Genomic DNA, 7,493 nt, shown 5'->3' with positions numbered 1-7,493 from the left:
AGCGGCGTCACGCTCGATGCTGCTGTTATTCTTTTGGTCTTTCTTGGTGATAATCAGCAGCTGGTAGAAAAGTCCAGTCTCCCCGTCGGGAATCGAACCCCGGTCTTCCGCGTGACAGGCGGAGATACGTCCACTATACTAACAAGGACGGCGCCAACGCTGACCTTGGCACGTGTGTCGGGCAGACTCTGCCCGTCATTTTGTCACGCAGCGTAGCGCAGGGTTGACTTCAGCCCTCACTCTTCTTCGATATGACCCTTTTTGGCGATGAGCCCGATTGACACTGCTCTCCTTTGGCCAGTGCAGGGTGCAGAGGACGGTGTAGTGCGGCAGAACTTGGGTAGGCTGAAGACCACCGAGCTGCTGCACGCTGGATTAGCTGCAGGGTCGGCACATGCAGGCTCAGCAGCCAGGAGCCAGTTGCGGGAGTTTAGGCCCAAGATGATTATGCAACTTGATCCCATAGACACTCAGCGTTGTTTAAAGACAGCCTAATGCTGTAGTTTGCTACTGGAGCCAGGACCGCAAACAGTCGCGATTTTGTCGAGGGGTAGCTGGGACACCTTTGGAGTGAGGGAGTATCAAGCCGATTGGCAGTAGCAGGCTGGGTGTAGGCTTTGACCATGCCCGGGTGTAGGATGCGTGTGAGCCAATTGCAGATTCTCTCCAAGTTGTCCTGTAAACGCACTATAAAAAGCAAACTGTACTCACTCCGATTTTTTGACAGCCGCACAATGTATAGCTCCGGGGTACACAATACAACTTGATAATAAAGGCGACAGACAGGAACTGAGAAATTGACTCCTACAGTCAAGTGTTGCTATTGCCTTTTTCTGCTTGGCTTATTGTCTTTTGTTAATGGGGAAGCTAAGCATATCCTCGCCTCGGTCGGACAGCGGCGTCACGCTCGATGCTGCTGTTATTCTTTTGGTCTTTCTTGGTGAATAATCAGCAGCTGGTAGAAAAGTCCAGTCTCCCCGTCGGGGAATCGAACCCCGGTCTTCCGCGTGACAGGCGGAGATACTGTCCACTATACTAACGAGACGGCGCCCACGCTGACCTTGGCACGTGTGTCGGGCAGACTCTGCCCGTCATTTCGTCACGCAGCGTAGCGCAGGGCGTTGACTTCAAGCCCTCACTCTTCTTCGATATGACCCTTTTTGGCGATGAGGCCCGATTGACCTGCTCTCCTTTTGGCCAGTGCAGGGTGCAGGAGTCGGTGTAGTGCGGCAGAACTTGGTGGCTGAAGACCACCGACTGCTGCACTCTGGATTAGCTGCAGAGGTCGGCACATGGAGGCTCAGCAGCCAGGAGCCAGTTTCGGGAGTTTAGGCCCGAGATGATTATGCAACTTGATCCCATACACTCAGCAGTTTTTAAAGACAGCCTAATGCTGTATTTGCTACTGTCCACTATACTACGAGGACGGCGCCAACCTGACCTTGGCACTGTGTCGGGCAGACTCTGCCCATTTTGTCACGCAGCGTAGCGCAGGGCGTTGACTTCAGCCCTCACTCTTCTTCGATATGACCCTTTTTGGCGATGAGCCCGATTGACACTGCTCTCCTTTGGCCAGTGCAGGGCAGAGGAGCGGTTAGTGCGGCAGAACTTGGGTAGGCTGAAGACCAGCCGAGCTGCTGCACGCTGGATTAGCTGCAGAGGTCGGCACATGCAGCTCAGCAGCCCGGAGCCAGTTGCGGGAGTTTAGGCCCGATGATTATGCAACTTGATCCCATAGACACTCAGCAGTTGTTTAAAGACAGCCTAATGCTGTAGTTTGCTACTGGAGCCAGGACCGCAACAGTCGCGATTTTGTCGAGGGGTAGCTGGGACACCTTTGGAGTGAGGGAGTATCAAGCCGATTGGCAGTAGCAGGCTGGGGTGTAGGCTTTGACCATGCCCGGGTGTAGGATGCGTGTGAGCCAATTGCAGATTCTCTCCAAGTTGTCCTGTAAACGCGCTATAAAAAGCAACTGTACTCACTCAGATTTTTTGACAGCCGCACAATGTATAGCTCCGGGTACACAATACAACACGACTTGCTAATAAAGTCGACAGACAGAACTGAGAAATTGACTCATCAGTCAAGTGTTGCTATACTAACGAGGACGGGCCCGCGCTGACCTTGGCACGTGTGTCGGGCAGAACTCTGCCCTCCATTTTGTCACGCAGCGTAGCGCAGGGCGTTGACTTCAAGCCCTCACTCTTCTTCGATATGACCCTTTTTGGCGATGAGGCCCGCTGAGACAGGAACTGAGAATTGACTCATACAGTCAAGTGTTGCTATTGCCTTTTTCTGCTTGGCTTATTGTCTTTTGTTAATGGGAAGCTAAGCATATCCTCGCCTCGGTCGGACAGCGGCGTCACGCTCGATGCTGCTGTTATTCTTTTGGTCTTTCTTGTGAATATCAGCAGCTGTAGAAAAGTCCAGTCTCCCCGTCGGGAATCGAACCCCGGTCTTCCGCGTGACAGGCGGAGATACTGTCCACTATACTAACGAGGACGGCGCCCGCGCTGACCTTGGCACGTGTGTCGGGCAGACTCTGCCCGTCATTTTGTCACGCAGCGTAGCGCAGGGCGTTGACTTCAAGCCCTCACTCTTCTTCGATATGACCCTTTTTGGCGATGAGCCCGATGAGACAGGAACTGAGAAATTGACTCATACAGTCAAGTGTTGCTATTGCCTTTTTTCTGCTTGGCTTATTGTCTTTTGTTAATGGGAAGCTAAGCATATCCTCGCCTCGGTCGGACAGCGGCGTCACGCTCGATGCTGCTGTTATTCTTTTGGTCTTTCTTGGTGAATAATCAGCAGCTGGTATAAAAGTCCATCTCCCCGTCGGGGAATCGAACCCCGGTCTTCCGCGTGACAGGCGGAGATACTGTCCACTATACTAACGAGGACGGCGCCCGCGCTGACCTTGGCACGTGTGTCGGGCAGACTCTGCCCGTCATTTTGTCACGCAGCGTAGCGCAGGGCGTTGACTTCAAGCCCTCACTCTTCTTCGTATGACCCTTTTTGGCGATGAGCCCGATGAGAACAGGAACTGAGAAATTGACTCATACAGTCAAGTGTTGCTATTGCCTTTTTCTGCTTGGCTTATTGTCTTTTTTAATGGGGAAGCTAAGCATATCCTCGCCTCGGTCGGACAGCGGCGTCACGCTCGATGCTGCTGTTATTCTTTTGGTCTTTCTTGGTGAATAATCAGCAGCTGGTAGAAATCCAGTCTCCCCGTCGGGGAATCGAACCCCGGTCTTCCGCGTGACAGGCGGAGATACTGTCCACTATACTAACAACGGCGCCAACGCTGACCTTGGCACGTGGTCGGGCACTCTGCCCGTCATTTTGTCACGCAGCGTAGCGCAGGGCGTTGACTTCAAGCCCTCACTCTTCTTCGATGACCCTTTTTGGCGATGAGGCCCGATTGACACTGCTCTCCTTTGGCCAGTGCAGGGTGCAGAGGAGCGGTGTAGTGCGGCAGAACTTGGGTAGGCTGAAGACCAGCCGAGCTGCTGCACGCTGGATTAGCTGCAGAGGTCGGCACATGCAGGCTCAGCAGCCAGGAGCCAGTTTGCGGGAGTTTAGGCCCGAGATGATTATGCAACTTGATCCCATAGACACTCAGCAGTTGTTTAAAGACAGCCTAATGCTGTAGTTTGCTACTGTCCACTATACTAGAGGACGGCGCCAACGCTGACCTTGGCACGTGTGTCGGGCAGACTCTGCCCGTCATTTTGTCACGCAGCGTAGCGCAGGGCGTTGACTTCAAGCCCTCACTCTTCTTCGATATGACCCTTTTTGGCGATGAGGCCCGATTGACACTGCTCTCCTTTGGCCAGTGCAGGGTGCAGAGGAGCGGTGTAGTGCGGCAGAACTTGGGTAGGCTGAAGACCAGCCGAGCTGCTGCACGCTGGATTAGCTGCAGAGGTCGGCACATGCAGGCTCAGCAGCCAGGAGCCAGTTGCGGGAGTTTAGGCCCGAGATGATTATGCAACTTGATCCCATAGACACTCAGCAGTTGTTTAAAGACAGCCTAATGCTGTAGTTTGCTACTGGAGCCAGGACCGCAAACAGTCGCGATTTTGTCGAGGGGTAGCTGGGACACCTTTGGAGTGAGGGAGTATCAAGCCGATTGGCAGTAGCAGGCTGGGGTGTAGGCTTTGACCATGCCCGGGGTGTAGGATGCGTGTGAGCCAATTGCAGATTCTCTCCAAGTTGTCCTGTAAACGCGCTATAAAAAGCAAACTGTACTCACTCAGATTTTTTGACAGCCGCACAATGTATAGCTCCGGGGTACACAATACAACACGACTTGCTAATAAAGGCGACAGACAGGAACTGAGAAATTGACTCATACAGTCAAGTGTTGCTATTGCCTTTTTCTGCTTGGCTTATTGTCTTTTGTTAATGGGGAAGCTAAGCATATCCTCGCCTCGGTCGGCGTCACGCTCGATGCTGCTGTTATTCTTTTGGTCTTTCTTGGTGAATAATCAGCAGCTGGTAGAAAAGTCCAGTCTCCCCCGTCGGGGAATCGAACCCCGGTCTTCCGCGTGACAGGCGGAGATACTGTCCACTATACTAACGAGGACGGCGCCCACGCTGACCTTGGCACGTGTGTCGGGCAGACTCTGCCCGTCATTTCGTCACGCAGCGTAGCGCAGGGCGTTGACTTCAAGCCCTCACTCTTCTTCGATATGACCCTTTTTGGCGATGAGGCCCGATTGACACTGCTCTCCTTTGGCCAGTGCAGGGTGCAGAGGAGCGGTGTAGTGCGGCAGAACTTGGGTAGGCTGAAGACCAGCCGAGCTGCTGCACGCTGGATTAGCTGCAGAGGTCGGCACATGCAGGCTCAGCAGCCAGGAGCCAGTTGCGGGAGTTTAGGCCCGAGATGATTATGCAACTTGATCCCATAGACACTCAGCAGTTGTTTAAAGACAGCCTAATGCTGTAGTTTGCTACTGGAGCCAGGACCGCAAACAGTCGCGATTTTGTCGAGGGGTAGCTGGGACACCTTTGGAGTGAGGGAGTATCAAGCCGATTGGCAGTAGCAGGCTGGGGTGTAGGCTTTGACCATGCCCGGGTGTAGGATGCGTGTGAGCCAATTGCAGATTCTCTCCAAGTTGTCCTGTAAACGCGCTATAAAAAGCAAACTGTACTCACTCAGATTTTTTGACAGCCGCACAATGTATAGCTCCGGGTACACAATACACACGACTTGCTAATAAAGGCGACAGACAGGAACTGAGAAATTGACTCATACAGTCAAGTGTTGCTATTGCCTTTTTCTGCTTGGCTTATTGTCTTTTGTTAATGGGGAAGCTAAGCATATCCTCGCCTCGGTCGGACAGCGGCGTCACGCTCGATGCTGCTGTTATTCTTTTGGTCTTTCTTGGTGAATAATCAGCAGCTGGTAGAAAAGTCCAGTCTCCCCGTCGGGGAATCGAATCCCGGTCTTCCGCGTGACAGGCAGATACTGTCCACTATACTAACGAGGACGGCGCCCACGCTGACCTTGGCACGTGTGTCGGGCAGACTCTGCCCGTCATTTCGTCACGCAGCGTAGCGCAGGGCGTTGACTTCAAGCCCTCACTCTTCTTCGATATGACCCTTTTTGGCGATGAGGCCCGATTGACACTGCTCTCCTTTGGCCAGTGCAGGGTGCAGAGGAGCGGTGTAGTGCGGCAGAACTTGGGTAGGCTGAAGACCAGCCGAGCTGCTGCACGCTGGATTAGCTGCAGAGGTCGGCACATGAGGCTCAGCAGCCAGGAGCCAGTTGCGGGAGTTTAGGCCCGAGATGATTATGCAACTTGATCCCATAGACACTCAGCAGTTGTTTAAAGACAGCCTAATGCTGTAGTTTGCTACTGGAGCCAGGACCGCAAACAGTCGCGATTTTGTCGAGGGGTAGCTGGGACACCTTTGGAGTGAGGGAGTATCAAGCCGATTGGCAGTAGCAGGCTGGGGTGTAGGCTTTGACCATGCCCGGGGTGTAGGATGCGTGTGAGCTTTTTTGGTCTTTCTTGGTGAATAATCAGCAGCTGGTAGAAAAGTCCAGTCTCCCCGTCGGGGAATCGAACCCCGGTCTTCCGCGTGACAGGCGGAGATACTGTCCACTATACTAACGAGGACGGCGCCCACGCTGACCTTGGCACGTGTGTCGGGCAGACTCTGCCCGTCATTTCGTCACGCAGCGTAGCGCAGGGCGTTGACTTCAAGCCCTCACTCTTCTTCGATATGACCCTTTTTGGCGATGAGGCCCGATTGACACTGCTCTCCTTTGGCCAGTGCAGGGTGCAGAGGAGCGTGTAGTGCGGCAGAACTTGGGTAGGCTGAAGACCAGCCGAGCTGCTGCACGCTGGATTAGCTGCAGAGGTCGGCACATGCAGGCTCAGCAGCCAGGAGCCAGTTGCGGGAGTTTAGGCCCGAGATGATTATGCAACTTGATCCCATAGACACTCAGCAGTTGTTTAAAGACAGCCTAATGCTGTAGTTTCTACTGGAGCCAGGACCGCAAACAGTCGCGATTTTGTCGAGGGGTAGCTGGGACACCTTTGGAGTGAGGGAGTATCAAGCCGATTGGCAGTAGCAGGCTGGGGTGTAGGCTTTGACCATGCCCGGGGTGTAGGATGCGTGTGAGCCAATTGCAGATTCTCTCCAAGTTGTCCTGTAAACGCGCTATAAAAAGCAAACTGTACTCACTCAGATTTTTTGACAGCCGCACAATGTATAGCTCCGGGGTACACAATACAACACGACTTGCTAATAAAGGCGACAGACAGGAACTGAGAAATTGACTCATACAGTCAAGTGTTGCTATTGCCTTTTTCTGCTTGGCTTATTGTCTTTTGTTAATGGGGAAGCTAAGCATATCCTCGCCTCGGTCGGACAGCGGCGTCACGCTCGATGCTGCTGTTATTCTTTTGGTCTTTCTTGGTGAATAATCAGCAGCTGGTAGAAAAGTCCATTCTCCCGTCGGGGAATCGACCCCGGTCTTCCGCGTGACAGGCGGAGATACTGTCCACTATACTAACGAGACGGCGCCGCACTGACCTTGGCACGTGTGTCGGCAGACTCTGCCCGTCATTTTGTCACGCTCAGCGTAGCGCAGGGCGTTGACTTCAAGCACTCACTCTTCTTCGATATGACCCTTTTTGGCGATGAGGCCCGATTGACACTGCTCTCCTTTTGGCCAGTGCAGGGTGCAGAGATCGGTGTAGTGGCGCAGAACTTGGGTAGGCTGAAGACCAGCCGAGCTGCTGCACGCTGGATTAGCTGCAGAAGTCGGCACATGGAGTCAGCAGCCAGCCAGTTGCGGGAGTTTAGGCCCGATGATTATGCAACTTGATCCCATAGACCTCAGCAGTTGTTTAAAGACAGCCTAATGCTGTAGTTTGCTACTGGAGCCAGACCGCAAACAGTCGCGATTTTGTCGAGGGTAGCTGGGACACCTTTGGAGGAGGGAGTATCAAGCCGATTGGCATAGCAGGCTGGGGTG

The 7,493-nt window shown here is 53.4% G+C and overlaps 2 non-coding genes across 2 annotated transcripts; both read right to left on the bottom strand.

Annotated features, from left to right (window-relative positions):
• Positions 1–2,829: 2,829 nt before the first annotated feature.
• Positions 2,830–2,901, bottom strand: trnad-guc. Its single transcript has one exon. It is a non-coding gene; the product is annotated as a tRNA-Asp (tRNA).
• Positions 2,902–6,054: 3,153 nt separating this feature from the next.
• Positions 6,055–6,126, bottom strand: trnad-guc. The gene has a single exon. It is a non-coding gene; the product is annotated as a tRNA-Asp (tRNA).
• Between the last annotated feature and the right edge of the window lie 1,367 nt (positions 6,127–7,493).

Source organism: Micropterus salmoides, unplaced genomic scaffold (assembly GCF_014851395.1).
Source record: "Micropterus salmoides isolate LMB-PRFRI ecotype aquatic unplaced genomic scaffold, ASM1485139v1 Ms_hic_scaffold_407, whole genome shotgun sequence".
In the NCBI taxonomy this organism is placed as follows: domain Eukaryota; kingdom Metazoa; phylum Chordata; class Actinopteri; order Centrarchiformes; family Centrarchidae; genus Micropterus; species Micropterus salmoides.
Note: the sequence above shows the minus strand (reverse complement) of the source record. Positions and strands in the feature narration are given on the sequence as shown.